Raw genomic sequence first — 17,914 nt, 5'->3', positions numbered from 1 at the left:
CCTAACGACCTTATACCCGCAAGAATGATGGCCCCTCTCAACTCCTTCCTTGGCCCACTCCTACAAACCATTATAAATCAATCCCTCGGTGAAGGACGGGTGCCTTCTGAGTGGAAACAAGCAGTTGTAAATCCAATTCGGAAAAATACCACTCAGCCCTGGTCTGATTTATCGAACCTCAGGCCCATCTCCCTCCTACCCTATCTTGGTAAACTTACCGAGAAGCATGTGAATACCCACCTGTCAAATTACATCGAGGCAGCGGAGGGCCTGGACCCCTCTCAATCTGGCTTCAGGCCCAACCACAGCACTGAATCAGCCCTCCTCTCCGTGACCGACAACATCAGGATGTCACTGGACAGGGGGGAATCAGTGATTCTAGTGCTGTTGGACCTGTCCGCTGCCTTCGACACGGTATCACATGCTCTCCTTCTCGAAAGACTGAGTAATGTAGGGGTAGGAGGAACAGCTCTATCGTGGTCGCACAGCTTCCTTTCTGATCGAACCCAAGGTGTCAGACTGGGCTCCCATTCATCACCATCAAGAGAGCTAACTAAGGGTGTGCCACAGGGCTCGTGTCTCAGCCCCACGCTGTTTAACATTTATGTGGCCCCCTTAGCTAATCTGATAAGATCTTTTGGATTTACTCCTGTATCATACGCTGACGACACCCAGCTGCTTTTCCCCTTCCAAACCCTCACCCCGGCAACTCAGTCATCATTTGCCGGCGGGATGAGGGCGGTAGCACATTGGATGGCTAAAAATTTTTTACAATGTAATGTATCCAAAACGGAGGTCATGCTGTTTGGAGGGGCGACTCTTCTCTGGTCCCCAGATTGGTGGCCTCTGGAACTTGGCCCCATCCCCAATCCCAAACAAACAGCAAAAAACCTAGGTGTTAAACTAGACCAAGTGCTCCTGCTTAAAGAGCACACCACGCAAGTGGCAGGTGCTTGCCTCCATGTGGTGGGGCTTCTGAGACGAGCCTTCCCGTTTCTACCCCCTAACCAAAGGAAGACTCTCATCCAGACCCTTATCATAAGCAGAATGGATTACTGCAATGGTCTATACATCTCAGCTAATGAAGCACAGCTAGACAAACTTCAGGTTGTACAGAATACGGCGGCTAGACTGGCCCTCAATGCCCCTCCCAGAACGCCGTCCAGTCCCTTACTTCGCCAACTCCATTGGCTACCCGTAAAGCAGCGCATCAAATTTAAAATCTGTAACGTCATACACAGATGCCTGTTTAGCACCAGCCCCAGCTATCTAAAAGAAAAATTCCTGCCCTACATCCCTGCCCACACACTTCGGTCCAGCAACCATCTCCTGCTTCAGGTCCCAAAGATTAGAAGGGCCAGACAGGGAGGCCGAGCACTGTCCTACAAAGGGCCTATTCTTTGGAATTCCCTGCCCACTGAACTAAAACAAACTAGGAGCCTGGAACTATTCAGGAAGAAACTGAAAACCTACTTGTTTACCATGCTTTAAATTTTTCAGGTACTCCTCCTCAGCTCTAATCCTTGCAGTAACCCTCTAATATGCGAGCACCAGCGCAGAGATATCCCTTCGGGAATTGATTCATGCGCTTAACCCTTTCGATGCTGATGACGAGCTGGGCTCGTCATGGTGCACAGTGGTCGTGTGCTGATGACGAGCCCAGCTCGTCATAAAACAATGAAATATAGCAATTTCCAGCACAGGAGGGGAATTGCCTTAGCAGCGAAGGTGTTAACAAGCAAATAAATAAATAAATAAATAAATAAAAGTGGCAGTAAACTGCACACATGTATAACATTAGGGTAACATCTTTGGCACATGCTAAAAAGAGAATCAGAGAAGGAATCTTGACAGTATTAATCTTTACAGATGCCTTTCCTCTGACATCAGTGCTAATACGGAAGCAGAGAACCACTGCTTAGGAATCTGCAAAACACATCTCTTACATAAAATCTCTCAAAGATGCCAGCTTGGACCATCCACTGGATCATAAATGGGTAATGTCAGTCATCATGAATGCACTTTGGAGCATAGCTTCTTGAAAACACATTTTAAAAAAGTGCTGCAGAATGATTTGCTAATTACAGGCTAATGACGAGCAAGCAAATAAACTGCCTTACCAACCCAATAAAATACTAGTACTGCTTAGCGTCCATTGACATTAATTACTTTTAATCCCCTATGTGAGAAGTTGGCCTGGCATATGCTGTCCACTATTCTAGTGGGCACCTTGTACCAGTCCAAACGACCCTTATTGGTGGTAGGTTTAAAGACAACCTATATAGAAAGCTATACTAGTGGTAGCTGTGGAGAGCAGCCTTCAGGCTAAGTCTTGAAGGAATGTAAAGCAGCTTGTTTTACCAGTCTATAATCTTGTGAATGACCGAATGAAAGGAGAACCACACCAGGTATATATATAAAATATATGTATTTATTCTAAACACATCCCTCTAGTCTCTTTATGAGGCTAGAGGCAAAAGTACATACAGTACACTTATTTAGCACACAGTAAATTAGCACAATATACGTTGAGCCCTAGGAGCGTACGAAACCATATATTAAGTAAGTACTATAAGAACCACGACTGACATAGATACAAGGCCTAGAGCCTTTAGAACCGCTGGGGCCACCAGAAACCACCCAAGGTAGAGACACAGGGGACCCACGGGGGACACGTGCAGTGTCGAAACACAGCCGCAAATCACCATTAACTTCTATGGGGAAAGTCGCTGTTGGAATTTTAAAGATTAAGGACACTTGGAAGAGGAATTGGAGCAAACCCCTTTACAACTAGGCAGTTCTAGAGTCAATACCTACGGAAGCACCGGAGTACTCGAGTTACCTCACCCAGGGCAGCCGGGTGCATAGGTGTCTTTTGATGTCGGGTTTCGTCGTCGTTTCCAATGGCGATCTGCTGCAAAGTGCTGCTGGTGACCAAGCCAAAAGTGTCCGGGTGGATCTAAGAGTGGATCAAAGATCTGAAGAACCTGAAAGCAGAGGGGACAGAGTCTGGGTCATTAGCCAGTGACCAGGGAGGCGATGAGCGGAGGCCCACTGATGTTGTGTGCTTCCAGCGGAAGAAGGTGAAGCTTGACTCTTCAGCCACGAGGACCAGAAGGCATCGACGACGAACAGGAGCTGGACTCGAGCCGTCCCACGAAGGATGTCAAGTGCTGCCGTGTCGGTATCCGGATTGGACCCAACAAGCCTTGGCAAAAGCAACCCACTCCAAAAGCAAAGATTGGCTTCGGTGCAGACCAGAAAGGTCTGAGGAACTCACCTCTTGGTAGGGAGTCAGGGCGCTTCTGGAGCAACCAGGAAAGCCCAAAGGAAAGAAGAGTTACCTTTGTGGGGACCCACCAGTCAACGGACCAGGTATCGTGAAGGGGCCTCAAGCGGAAATGCTAGAAGAGGGCCCACAGCACACTCGTGGAGTGTAGGCCCACAATCTTCGGTGCAAATGGTGCTCGGGGGTTGGACTACAAGTAGCCCAACGCACGACTTCGGGAAAGCTCGGGAAGTCAATGCACTTGCAAATGTGCACGTGTCCAGGAGTTCCGGTTCTACGTCACTCGTGAGGGCTGCGAGTCTCAGCTTTGCTGGGATCTCGTGTCGGCCTCTGAGCAGTCTGGAAGTCCGTGTTCTGAGTCACAAATCTGTTGGGATCCAGCAGGAGCCTTGGAAATGCAGACCGGCAAGATGCTTCGTGGTGCCTGTTTGAACAGGGGAGTCACTCCTTGACCCCAAGGAAGATTCTTCTGTCTTCTAGTCAAAATAGAATGCCAAAGTTCCAGGATATATGTTGCAGAGTTTCGTTCAGGTGTAATCTGAAGTCCTTAGGACTGGGTTCCCATACTTATACTAATTTAAGGGGTTGGACATACTCTGGAGACCCACCAATGGGAGGGTCAGGGAAAATCAGTGGTTACACTCATTCCCTTTGTCCAGTTTCGCGGTAGAGCAGTAGCTGAGTGCCCCTGCAGCCGGTTTGAACTGGTATATGCACACGGACACCAAGTGTGCCCTCAGCACTGTCTGTAAAGCATTCACGTAATGCACCCACCCAGACCCATTACACTAAAGCCTGTCTGGCAGGTGGTTACACCTCCCTGTGACAGGAAACCTATTGTGCATGCCTCCCTGCCGGAGTTTCGTCTGTGGCTGCAGCATCCATTTTGTGATGCAAGGGCTCTTTTAAACTATTACCGGTTAGACCAGAGTGTACATGTCTCTCCCTCTAGAAGGATGGAATTCTACCCCGCCGCCAGGACTGGCGAGGGGGCGGGGGGCAGGGAGGGGGGGGGGGGGGGGAGGACTCCAAAAGTGTTTGACACCAAACACGTCAAGTTTCCATGCAGCCATCCCAAAGTTAGCATTAACCGCGAGGTTATAATGCACTTAAGAGTATATGGTCTAGCTGCATCACAGAACAGCCTCAGAGAATAGGTTCCGAATGCTGCAGGGCGGTCCTGGTCATGCATGGGCACCCTCTTATACAAAACCAAGCACTCTGCCTTCAGGATTGGTAAGGCCTACCATAGGAGTGACTTATAGGTGTATATGTGTCAGTGATTAAAGGTAGATATAGGTAACCTATATCTTAGTAATGGGTGCATGCACCACCTTACCCAGGCTCCAGTAGCAAACCTATAGTGCCATTTTGGAAGGCTTCCCAGGGGTGGCATAATACATGCTTCAGCCCCTGGTAGGCCTCTGGGGTACCTATGCCCTTGGTACTTAAGGTACCATATACTGGGGACTCACAAGGGTAACCCAGTAACCAATCTGGAGTGTACCAAAAGTACATGCAATCAATTTAGAGAGGGAGCAGCTAGGCTGGGGTCCTGATTAGCAGGGCCCCAGCCAGACTAAAGTTGAGAAACTGTGGAACACCAGCAAAAAGTGGGGGTAACCGTAGTAGGCAGATCCTACTCTCCTACACCCTACGTCCTTATGACCAACAGAATAATTCTTACAAGTCTTTAAAAAAGGTCATCAGGATCATAGATGCAGAGAATAAAACACGTGATGACGTAGTGGTCTCCATAATTACAACTAAAGCGTTTGGTTGCACATGAGATTTACTAGGTGAAAAGGACACCATCAGTGAAGCTTCAAAGTACCATTAAATGTAACTGCAAGATAGTTTGGATTAAATGTTTGTGGCCTTCATGGTTTTAGGCCCTGCGACCAAATTATGTTTCTTGGGTTGTTCTGGCATAGATTTGATTTTTTTCCCCTTACGCTTGCCAACTTGTGACCCTCTATTGAGGAATAGAACACACGCAGCTGGGTAAATCAGGCATTTAAATCAATCCCCTACTCTGGACAGCGGTTGGCTCTTGAGAGACCACAGACCTGAAAAGCCATACATCCCGCTCAAAAACCTCACTAGACCTCTGGTATCCTGAAGTGGGAGCCTACACCAGCCAAACTGAATGAGGACTGGGAGCACCAGCTCTGCTCCCTTTCCCCCCAAAAATCCCCACCCACCCTACAGGAACCAAAGCTGGGCTGTCAGAGGGTAGAGGTTTGGGCCAAACCAGACCCACAACCTCAAGGCCAGTAAAGATAAAACTGTTATGCAGCAGGTTACCAATCAAGACAGGAAAAAAAACAACAAAGCTTGATGATGTTACTTTGGGGTTTATGGTTAAAGTTGAGTGTTTAGGGATAGTAAAAACAGAGAAGGGATTATTTCCTGAATGTTTTAAGTGTTAAAATTCGCCTGAATTTAAGACTTGGACTAGGAGTAATTAAGATATCCTGTAACAAATCTGCGCGTTCTGAATGCAATGGATAGGGGTACCGCTGCCCTGATGTCAGGGCGCATCTGAAAATGAAATGTAATTTTTACTTTGATTCTACAATCTCAAAACAATAACATAGCGTTCAAAAGAACTCTTCATTAGATATTTAGCCATTTCCCCACACTCCAAAAAAAAAAAAAAAAAAAAACAGATCATTTTCCAATGACGAAGGGCATAAATCATTGACCGGTAAGGCATCTTGCCCATAAGTTGGATGAAGTGAGCCATCATTACCCTTGTCTTTTTAATAGTATATTACTTGTTTACTTACATGCTACACCATAATTCACTTCTGACATTTACAGGACCTGTAAATAGGTGTTGCAATTGGTCCATTTAATTTAATGGTAGTCACTCCGATACTCCACTTTCACCAATTGTCAGGTGGGAGGTTCCATTGGAATACACCTTTCCGGCATTGGATGTAACGTTCTGGGCTATTTCACGGACGCCATCAGACATCTCTAGTTTTCACAACTATGCACTACGGTTTTGGCTGTGAGATGGACCTATTTATAGTTCTGTCTCTCTAGGATATTAATCTGTTTTACGCTCGCCTTTACAAAAATCTAATGGCCAAACAAATCTAGTGAACATCACACATAGAGACACCTTTGGCAAGGATTGTTCTCTGTCAACACGAAGGTCTGAGGTACCATGGATCTCGTGGTGAAACTCGACTCCCAGAGCATCAGCCAGCCTGACAATGAATCTGGCAAAGATTACAATTGGAAATGTTGGAGACAAAACTGTGGTCACAATTTGATCGGAGAGATGACGGCAAGTTATGCTCTGCCTCAACAGCACTGACATACTCAAGGTATTTAGGCTTGTCAGTAATTATCCATTTAGCAGATTCCTCATAACAACTCTTTTAGTAGGTCTACATAGAGAGACAGGTTAGGAGGCCTCAGTCTGGCTTAGATGGTAGGTAGTACTCTGCAAAAGAGGTGCTTCGTAGTCAATCCTGCCTTCCAAAGCAATGCTCCTTAAAAGGTGCTGCTCCACAGACGTCACAGCACCAGTACCTTCACCAGATGGGTCGAAAGACTTCTAGGAAGACATGCAATATCCAATGGAACTAGGGTGGGAGGTATAAGACGTGCTCTCCAAAGCTGATAATGCAAGTAAAACAAAATTAGGAAGACAGTAGTGGGAACTCAATCATATGGGTTCTAGGCATTTATCTTGCGACTGAAAGATCCTATAGGACGGAGAGTCTCATTTGCACCGGAAAACCAGACCACCCACAACAGCTCTTTCCTAAGACTGACACACCCTTCTAAAATAACGAGGCTTTGGCGTCTCATATAGAAGAATATGCCATATAGCCAAAACAACCAACATTTAGGTCTACATATCACCAAGGCATTGGCCACTTTTGGATAAAGCAGGAGATGGGTATCTCTCTTTGCTCCTCAGTGGGTTTACCTGTAGCATTTCCTGCAGGCATCCTCATAATTACACCTGCCAAAGTATATATCAAGTATGATGGGGTAACCCAGTGCACCTCAGAACCTGGGTGTCTAGAATGTAGAGTAATGTTGGTTCTGTAGAGTAATTGAATTTCTCTCCCTAATTTTCATTATTTATAAAGTGCTAAAGCAATTTTGCACCTGACAGAACTAACATTACTTTACATACCTGCCAAAGTATGTCACACACTGGCACAAGGAAGTATAGAGAAGAACATGCAAGTCTGGAGACACAGTGTCAATCAGCATACTACAGGAAATATGCTGGGATAGCATTCACACTAGCACTCATTCCCTTTTTTGTTCATATTGAGAGGAGAAAAAAAAGAGAATACCTGGGGACAAAAATCTAGGCAATCAATATTCAACAAGTTAGAAATTCACACTGTAGGGGGAAAAGCTGTATTTGAGGCAAACTATTTGCTTTATACACCTCCAAGAAGGTCTGCATAAACGTGTGACCACCTCTTGCATTTGTAAAATATAGGCAAAGGTAATTGGGCAAGCAAGAATTCATTCCATAGAAAGACACACCAGACAGTGCTTGCCCTTAAAGAGGGAGCATTAAAGGAAAGAATAGTTACATTTCAACATACTTTAGCCATTGCCCCAGCTGATGCTGAATCAGATTTAAGTGATGATGCGGTTTGAGGAATGACGTATATCCTATTACTACATTTTATTTATTTAATTTGCTTGCAGAACACTACATGGAGCACGAATTGCTGCTGTAAAGCTCTGTTAATACAGTAAGCTGAGACCTAAGGAAGATAATGAGAGTTCACAAAACAGAGAAAAAGAGAACTGGCAGGAAAAAGACAAGCAGCTAAATATTTTCCAAAACAAACTGGTTTTTCAAATCTTTTTAAGCTGAAGTAGTCTAGTGTAGAGTAGCTCTAACCTAAGGATATGAAGCGCTCCATAGTTTGATTGTTGATAGGTGGGGCTTTATCTCCTTGCTGTATCTTATTAACCATTATGATTAGGGCTCCCGGTTTTATGGTATTTATTTTTTTGCCATTTCCGTCTGTATTTATCCATATTTATTTTTGGGCATTTTTTCGGTATTTATCCACATTTTGGCCACAAGCAAAAGACGATGCTCCAGCTAGTATTTTCCACATTTATTTAAATTGACAATGCACACATGCGCTAACTTAAACTAACGATTTGTTGTGGCTTTAGCAGTGCTTTAAATGGTCTGGTGCTGAGTAATTTGAAAAGTAGAGTACCTGTCTTTCTCAGTTCTGCTATAAAAACACTTTAGTACCACACCATCAGTGCTTAATTTGTGCCGACCAGAGCATTACTGCGTTAAACTCCGTCAGTAGTCAAACACAGCACTCTTGGGGGCATTAGGTTGTCTATTAGTTGTATTTCTACAATAGAAAGCCATCATGCACACTCTCAGCCACTGTTAGATTAAAGCTCTGTTACAATCTGTATAATGTTTAAAAACACAAACAATATTTACCTTGAACTACTTACAGTATTAAAACATAGAAATGTGGGGAACAATGTATCTTAAATAAAATATTCAAGAGGATAATGCCCAACGTTTGAAAATAAACTATTGTGAGGACTGAAAAAATGCAGTATATAACAGACTTTTATATATCTAATCCAGGCCTAAAAATGTTTTTCTAGGTAACTGCTACTGGCAGCACATTCCATAAAACTAAAGGTCCTTCAGATCAGCCTCACATTTACAGCTTTCAAGTTGAAAACGTAAACAAATAAAGTCAGTCAGTGCGTGTTGAAATGGAATGTGAATTGTTCGGAACACGCAGTAAATATAGAATACTGCTCACCATTTCTGTATTCCTTATTCGTACCCGTGGGGAGCAAAGGTCACGTACTAAAAAGCAATGCACTTTTGAAGACACGTACTGTACGCTAAACTGCTGTGATGCACATGAAAATTAGATGGGGGGTTTGGGGGCAGCCGAGCCGTGAGGTCTGCCCCCGGGCAGTTTTGGGAGGGGGAGGGAGCGAGACATGGGCGTGGCCATTTAGCCATTTTGGGCTGCATGGGTATAGCCCAAAAGCAGCCCAATTCCATGTTTTGTAGCCCAAGGATAAAAGGGGCTTCCCGCGTTCCCCAGTCACCATTTTAGGTATTGAAACTTGGTGGCTGGGAGCGGTGTGTAGTTTATTTGGCATTTGTCTAGCGTGGAGTTTGTTCGTCAGCGTTTCAGAGCGTTTTCTGCGTGGTCGGTTCATCGGACGATTGGATGGCTGCACATGGGGATTTTAGAGTGCTAGAGGCCATCCGCTTGCTGGGCGAGGCGGGGCGGATGGACCTCCTGGTGGGTCTGGTAGCGACGACGCGCCTGCCGAGGCGCGCCGCGGCAGGTGTGGCGGCGGCGATCCTCGCCTGCTCGCCGCCGCGTAAAGCCCCATAATTGCAGGTGGGTGCTGGGGGCCGCGCTGATACTAGGAGCGCGGCAGCGGTTTGGCCCGGGGGCGGGGCAGCCGCCGGGGGTGAAGCGCGCGGTGAAAAGCGCCTCCCTGCGGGAGCGCCACGATATTAAAAAAGGAGCGGAGCACAAAGGCCTGCCGCATGTAGAGAAGGGTTCTGACTCAAGGCGTCATACAGAAGATGGTTAACCCTGTGTTAGCAAAGTGAATAACTATATTTGGATTCCCATCAATATCATGTATGATCAATATTCTCATGTGGTCCTCCGTCCTGGGTCTTGTGTCTCTAGATCCCCGAGACAACTGTAGTACCATCTACGGACTCATAGTTCACACGTGCGAACACTTGGACAACCATAGGAATCTGATCTGACGGGTAAGTGCAGTGCAGAAAGAAAAAGTGCGTGAAATATTAAAATAGGGTAGAGAATTTCATTCTAATTTTTTATTCTTCCTAGACCTCTTCCTAACTAAAAACAAGGAACAGCGCAAAACATTACTCCTGCAGTTTAACAAATATCTGCATAAGGGCCAACATGTTTCAGCCTTAACGGGAATTTGACCCTAGGCTTTCTTCAGGGCCTCTGTTCTCATATCAATGGGACTGCGAAATTAGTGTTGGTGCAAAACTCAATATGAAAGGAAATATTACTGTGATATATTGTAAACAGTAAAGGATATAAGTCTCCAAGTACTGTAGCTTCACTCCTCCATGACACCTGGTAAATCTGTTAGATCTGTAGAGGAAGAAACAAATAAAACACAGAGAAAACCATCTATAAGCGAATGACCATTCCTTCACTTGATTGCCTTGAATATATGTCTGACTTTGATACATATAATCACTCACCCAGTGTGCCCGGGGAAGAGACCTCACCTCGTCCTGGACCTGGCTCAGGCGTAGTGAGACCCCGCTCTGAAAAAGGAAAGTACACTGGAACTGAATATAGGCTGCAGGACTACTTAGTCCTGTACAATCCTACTTCCTACATGTGCCAGTGGGTTTACTCCATTTTTCAAACAATTTCTATGCTACTGAGATCCTGCTCTCTGGGACATCAACCCAACCCCTCATATCAACTACTCCTCTCATTATCCAATTTTGTAGTATGTCAAAGAGATCACTAGACACTAGGAGTGGTCAGTGTCTCTCTGTCAATCTATCTGCATGTTGTAGTGGCTTCTAAAGTCTCATGAAAGAGGCCCAATATGGCTCCTTACCTGTCCGGCGTTGTCTCTGGCAATGGCTGAGACAGGTGGAGGCAAAGAACCAATCTACAGCCCTCCTTATTAATGGTCACAGGGTGGCCTGTCCACCAATCAGGTGTAATAGCGTTATGGTCAGGTGAACCGATGTCTCTCTATTGTGCTCAATACCTGAGCTATGTCTCAAGTTCCATGTCGTTGCTTCCGTACTTATGATCCTCGATGTGTGTCTAGAAGGGTCAAAAAAATATAAAATAATAATATGCAAGTAATCGTGGGTAAACCACAGTCGCGTGATCTCGCGATGTTGCTGTGGACTACAAATTGACGTCATCGCGTCTGTTTTCGTAGTTTGATTAGCCGTGTTATTTATCTCCGTTGTTCATGAGTCGATTGCTGCGATCATGCATATATTATAGCACGTTTCTTGCAGCCCATCGAAATCTCTATGTCCAACCAAGTGTCTCAAGGGATAAAAGCCGAGTTGGTGTCTGTCTGAAAAAACGGGTCTCAATCGCGTGATATCGCGTTGTTACTTTCGACTACAAAATTGCGTCATACAGCTTATGACCCATCAACAGATGTTCAATGTTTTGTAGTCCCTCTCAATATCTCTGAGACGTCCAGCCTTCAAGTTGCAAAGGGACAAAGAGCCTGATGGTCATTGTCTCGGAGTTATCGTGAGACCTGTAAGAACTACATGATGACGTCACCGCATCATCTCCTGTAGTTCTTACTTTAATAAGATGTGGTCAAGGCTCCGGGCATGGCTGAGGGCCTGAGATTAACAAGGGCACAATACCTCTTTATATAGGTAAACAATTGCCCCTCAGAAGAATTTTTTATTTTTTATTTTATTATTTCTGATAGACTGCAAGAAAGTCTCGCAGCTATCCAGATATTGGCATATCTGCCCAGTGACGTGATGACGTCTTACTGGGTAGTTCTACTCATTTATCTTGCTCAAATAATCATCGCGATGGACTCGGTACCTAATTGATTCAACAATATTATTGGTAAATCATGAAATAGATACAGGCCAGTGGCAATGCTGTTGTTGTTCCTTTGTTCTCATTTATATTGTTGGATCAGTGGGGACAGTGGGGGACATCCGAAGCACCTATATATCATCACACTGTGTATCACGGATATGTACACTGTGTGTCAACCCATCGTAGAACCAATGTTCTTATACATGAGACCATGACTTCAGTATACTGTGCATTCCCCACTCAGAAAACCAGGCGCCTCCTACAAGAAGTAAAGTAGGAGTGCTAGTCCTGCTCACGTGCAATTCTGATTGTATCAATGAATCTTTGTATGATCGCTATTGTCTGAGTGTAGGAGTAGTCACCAGGTTCACCTCAGGCTTAGCCAGGGGATGTCATCGTTAAGCCGACGCAGCTATGGCGAGTGGGCAACACCGGATTTTACAGCTGGTTCTAGGATCGTTGGCGGACTCGACCAGGACAATGTATGTGGCGGCATGGGGGGAGTTTTTGGCGTCTGGGATGCGGTGGAGGCCGCCGGGAGCTGAAAGACGGGAAGATGTGGTCCGATTTATGCTCACCTTGATAGATAGGGGCCTCCGGAGGGTGACCACAGCGGGCAAGTTAGCAGGGATATCATTCATGGGAAAGGTGTGTTGGGGCTACGCACCTTCCGCGGGGTAGCTCGGGTCAAGGATGTTGGAGGGATGGGCCCGGGAGTGCGGGCGGGCAGTGGTGCTGCGGCGGCCGTTGTCAGAGGAGCTGTTAAGGAGAGTGGTGGAGGTGTTGCCTGTTGGCGCGTATGGATGAGCGGGAAACGTACTTGTTTACGACACTGATGGTGTGGATGTTTGCGGGGGCCTTTCGGGTGTCTGAAATGGTGGGCGGGAGAACGGGCAAGGGTCTGGGGTGGGCAGAGGTGCGGTTGGGGTTCGGGTGTCTGAAATGGTGGGCGGGAGAACGGCCAGGGTCTGGGGTGGGCAGAGGTGCGGTTGGGGCACCGAGAAGTGCGCATTTGGCTGAGGCAGTCTAAAACGGACCAGCGTTGTGCAGGGGCCTGGGTGATGTTGCAGGAGGGGGGGGGGGGTCTGGCGTGCCCGGTGCGCTGGGGGTGGTCCTGGAACGGTGTACGGCGGGGGGCGGTTTGGTGTTTCAGCATGCAGATGGAACCCGGGCAACGGGGCAGCAGATGCTGGGGGTGCTGAGGAAGGCGCTGGGCAGGTTGGGGGTCAATGGCAGACAGTATGGCACGCACTCTTTCCGAATTGGGGCGGCGTCGGAAGCACATCGGCGAGGTTGCGGGCGAGGGGCCATCATGCACTTGGGGAGGTGGTCCTCGGCTTGCTACCGGCGGTATGTGCGTAGCTCAGAGTTGGCGTAAGGCGCGCGCAGGATGTTGGGGGGACACATTTTCTTACATTTGTTTTTCGTTTCAGGTTCGGTGGCGGGTCCTGCGGCGCAGGGAATGTTGATTTGGATTGTGGGCCATTCATTTGTGAAGAGAGCGAAGTTGCAGGCCCAGGATAGTTATTTTGGGGAGAACTTGGGCTTTAATCCTGCTCTGTTTCAGGTGGTGTGGATGGGGAGAGGGCGCATGCGCTGGAAGGAACTCATGTCTACATTGAATGGTATGGTGCAAGGAGGGTGGTGCCCAGATGTGTTGGTTCTCCACTTGGGGGAGAACGATATGGTGCGGGAGACTGGCCTGGTGTTAATGAGGGCGATGCAGCGGGATTTGGCGGAATTGCAGAGACGCTGGGCCGGTTGTTCGGTGGTGTGGACGGAACTGGTGCCGCAAAGGGTGTGGCACGGGGCGGCCGGCCGCAGGCGGTAGACAAGGTGCGGAAGAAGATAAACGTGGAAATGGTGCGTTTCTGTCGGCATTTGGGGTTTGCGAGGATTTGGCACAGGGATATTCACTATGATGCACCGGAAGTGTTCAGGGGTGATGGGGTACACCTCTCGAGGATTGGGATGGATTTGTACCTGTTGGAGCTTCGGGAGGTGTTGGCTCGTTTGTTAGGCATGCGCCGTGAGTAGGACCCTGGTTTTCAGTGTTGGAGCTGATTCGCTGCGCGGAACGGAGTGGGGGGGTGGGGGCAGGGAAAGGGGGATTCACCTGCAATCCACCTTTCCCTGGGTGGCGGAGTTTGTTTGGGATGTTGGCCAAGTTTGGCGGGAGTTCGGTATTTAGTCGTTAAGTTTGGGGACTTGGGGAACGGGAGCGGGGAAAGGGTAAACAGTTTGGGGGTTACATTAGAGGGTAGTTTGGTTACAGTTGCAATAGGACAGATAGGAATGTAGGTATTGTGAGGTTTTGGATTTAAGAGGTAGGGGAGAAATTTGGATAGTCATAGGATATAATGCTGTTATATATTGTTATGTTGCGGGGTGGAGGGATATTATCATGTGGGATCGTAGGGGTGGAGGGAGAAAAACAAAAAGGGGTTCAGGTAACTCGATGTTTAGAGAGGTTTTAGTTTTGTAAGGCGGTTTGCCAGTTTTTTGGTAATAATGTGACGTGCACCTGTTTCAATAAAGCGGCCTTTTACACACACAAAATGGTAGTAGGTAGTGCTTGCCTCCCTCTCTCCCTCCCAAAGTGATACAGAAGCAATTCTGTATTCCACGTTGTGCTGCTGCCTAAAAAACATGAATAACTAGAAGCAATTCAGAAGAACTTTCTTTTTTTACTTACAACTCTGTTCAGGTCTCACCGAGTCGCCCCCTCCATCCAAGGCACCTTTAGCTGCAGGCGAAATAAACACAGCCCGACACCCAAGATGACTAAAAACCTCAGTTTTTGGAGACTGCTCACGTTTCACAGAGGACAGGAGACAAACTCGCTGCACGGACCTCAGCTGAACATGCAGTGGCATTACTCGGCTCTCTCTACGTATCTCACTTTCATCGATCGTTTGCTCCCCATTGTTTCCAGCAAGTACGTCACTAACTTCTGCGTCTACTGCTGCCCCCTTTCCCAACTCGTCACAGTAGGGTGGGATCAATGAGGCTTGCTGATCCACCCAATGATCAGCAATGATGTGACGAGCTGGGAAGAAAGGTGATTGACCCGCACTCTTGGGATTCACAGGCTGCAGCCTGAAGCGTCCAAGAGGCAGTCAGTCAGCGAGGGTGGAATACGTGAGGCAGGAGGAGTGGCATTACATTTTGACCGAGGTTTCCAACCAGGGCTGAAGTCACTCCAGCTCTGAAAAACCTGCGACATGGTACATACGCAGTAAGAGTATGTGCCTGTGTGCTGAGGCTGCCTGACCCTCGCGCACAGAGAGAGTCAGAAATATGCCCCCCGCCCTTATTAAGAATCCGCCCCTGAGAACAATAAAGCCTCGTTACAAGTAAATGGTCTTTCAAAAGACCTGTGAAGCACTCGGGTGCGGCTGTGTGTGCCCGGGAAAGAATTTCCAGCAGAAGGAAGTTGGCATGGGGAAATAACTCTGGATTCGAGCACGCCAGAGCAGCAACATTTTTCAGTATTTTGCCATTTTCACATATAAATACAGACAACGGAAAAATTGTTTTCCGTCTGTATTTATAAGTAAAAATCCGTTTAAACAGAAAACCGGGAGCCCTAATTAGGATACACTAAGGCTGTATATATAAACGTCCCCATATGTAATGGGTATGTACATTTATATAATAAATTCAATTAAGTATACACAGTTACAGTCAAGTTTTTATGGTTCAGTGAACACAACCCATTAACTAGCCCTGAAAATTATCAGTTATGGGATGCAACACACACTACAAATAAATCTTAGTAGCTACCATGCTTTTAGATAAATTGTCAGCCATTTATTCAGTGCCATTGGCAAAGTGGTATATGAAGCACTGCAAGCTGCAAGTGTTATTATGTGTGTTGTGCTTTGCATATCATCACTGGCACATTTAGGGGCTTTCTCAGGTTTCTGTTCGCCGAGGGTGGCAACTGGCAGCGCATAGTGGGGGTAAGTCACAAGGCCAGGCCAACACCAGACACTCAGTCTAACACGTCCCAGGTGGACAACTCCTGCTGTGCATGGCTTTTGGACCTGCGCAGTGAGGGGTCTTTTTCAACATGATCACTTTTTGTTCATTTTCACGAGAAATAGTGCCTTGCTTCAAAATACAAATTGATAGCTGCATGATCACCATTTTTATGGAAATGGCAATTTCAACACAGCAAACTTTGTCTTTTTTTTCTATTTTGACCCAATTTTCCTTGCATTTGAATGTCTCACAGCATGCCCCTGGAGCCAGACACCTTCATTTTCACTGCACAGAAATCGGAATTTTTTATTTTATTATTTTTACAAAATCAAATTTTTCACGATGTTGGAGAAAAATTAATCGCCTTTAGTAGCAAATCAATGATTGACAGAAATTGCGATTTTCAAAATTGTGATTTTCAACAGACAAGATATACAGAAGTGTTAGTCCTTTCCAGCCTACCCAACACCTTTTTCAAATGTTAATGTCTGATAAATTATTGAATGGATTTACACCAAACCAACAAAAGCATACTTTAGGAGTAAAGTTCTATTTTCATGCCAAGTTTGGTCTAAATCTCCCTGTGGTTTTCGCAGTAGGTATGAGCAAACCTAACTTTCCTTCCCCTTCATTGAACTGCATGAAAATTGGCATACAAAACCGTAGCGGATTACACTAAGTGAGTTCCAAACTTGGTGCAGCTCCAGCCGTGGAATTAATAGCTGTGGGCAAATCAATAAAAACCTTTTTAATGGAAAGTGTGGCTAGACCTTAAATACACAGTGGCAACTGCCACTTTGTAATATATTAAAGTGGCAGTAATAGCACTGCTGTAGCCCATTGAAAAGTTGTTTTTCGTTTTCTTAATAACTTTGGTGCCATTCAATAAATGTACATGAAACTTCCAAAAAACAAAAGTTCATTGGATTTGCTTTTTGGCATGGCAAGTAAAACAGAGGGCGAAAATGGGAAGTGAAAAAAAGTGAAATTAGCCATTATTGGTTTGCACAGCTGTTACATAAATTACAGATTGCAGAGCTAATCATAACATGCAAAATCTCATTGCTTTTACAGTTTTAATTCGTAAACGGTGGCTGTTAAAGTGTATGTGTGTATGTGTGTGTACATATACACATATATATATATATATATATATATATATATATATATATATATATATATATATATATATATTATACATAAATATATACATACATATATATATCAAACAGGTGTGCCCAGGCAAAGAAGCGCACTCGAGCCAGCGCAGTTTCGGGGAAAACCTTTATTCAGGCCAAACTGCTGGGAAAACAGAGAGTCAATACTTAGGTATGGCGCTTTACTCTACAACGAGTTTCGGGCTCTTCCCTTCTTTTTGGTGGGACGCCATGTTACAGCCACACGCCACTGCACGTCTTAAGCCAAATACACCCTCCAATGGGCCAATCAGGTAAGTGGACTCACCCAGATGTATTCTGAAAATTGCAGTGCGCCTTCATTCAATGCCTCCATATTCCTGCTGCTAAAATTCTCCCGCAATCAGCCTTGGATGGGCTTCCCCAGAAAACCGCAGTTTGAAATCCCATCCATCCCCCTGCTCTTGAGGACTCGGAGAATCCCGAGCCCCCTTGCCCCCTTCAATCATGACGTGGTGCAACTTCCCGTGGCTGGGCGGCCAGATCTGGTTTAATTCTATTCAGCTGTTTTTGTGGTATTACTGTTCAATTTTGCTATGGAAAATTGCATGAGGAAAATAGTTATGTGGACCCCCCACACAATTTTTCTTGGCCTCCACATGACAGATAACGCCCGAATATCACTATCTCACACACAGAGACAGACACACACACACCCACAAACACACACTTTGCCAGAAAACATGGTACGAATGCCCATGCATGTTAGTTTGTAATAATAACAGACGCGAGTAATAATGCGAGGTCTTCTAATCCCAAAGTGCCCCTTCCACGAGCTAAATGAATCTCCGATGTTATTCCATATCCTGCAGGAGTTCATGTTTTCT

The 17,914-nt window shown here is 46.0% G+C and overlaps 1 protein-coding gene across 1 annotated transcript in view; it reads right to left on the bottom strand.

The window, feature by feature from the left end:
- The window catches only part of SMYD2 (SET and MYND domain containing 2), a 263,828-nt gene that overhangs the window by 151,086 nt on the left and 94,828 nt on the right, over positions 1–17,914 (bottom strand). The gene's annotated exons all lie outside the window — the stretch shown is intronic.

Source organism: Lissotriton vulgaris, chromosome 6 (assembly GCF_964263255.1).
Source record: "Lissotriton vulgaris chromosome 6, aLisVul1.2, whole genome shotgun sequence".
Classification (NCBI taxonomy): domain Eukaryota; kingdom Metazoa; phylum Chordata; class Amphibia; order Caudata; family Salamandridae; genus Lissotriton; species Lissotriton vulgaris.
This window is presented reverse-complemented; position numbering and strand designations above follow the sequence as displayed.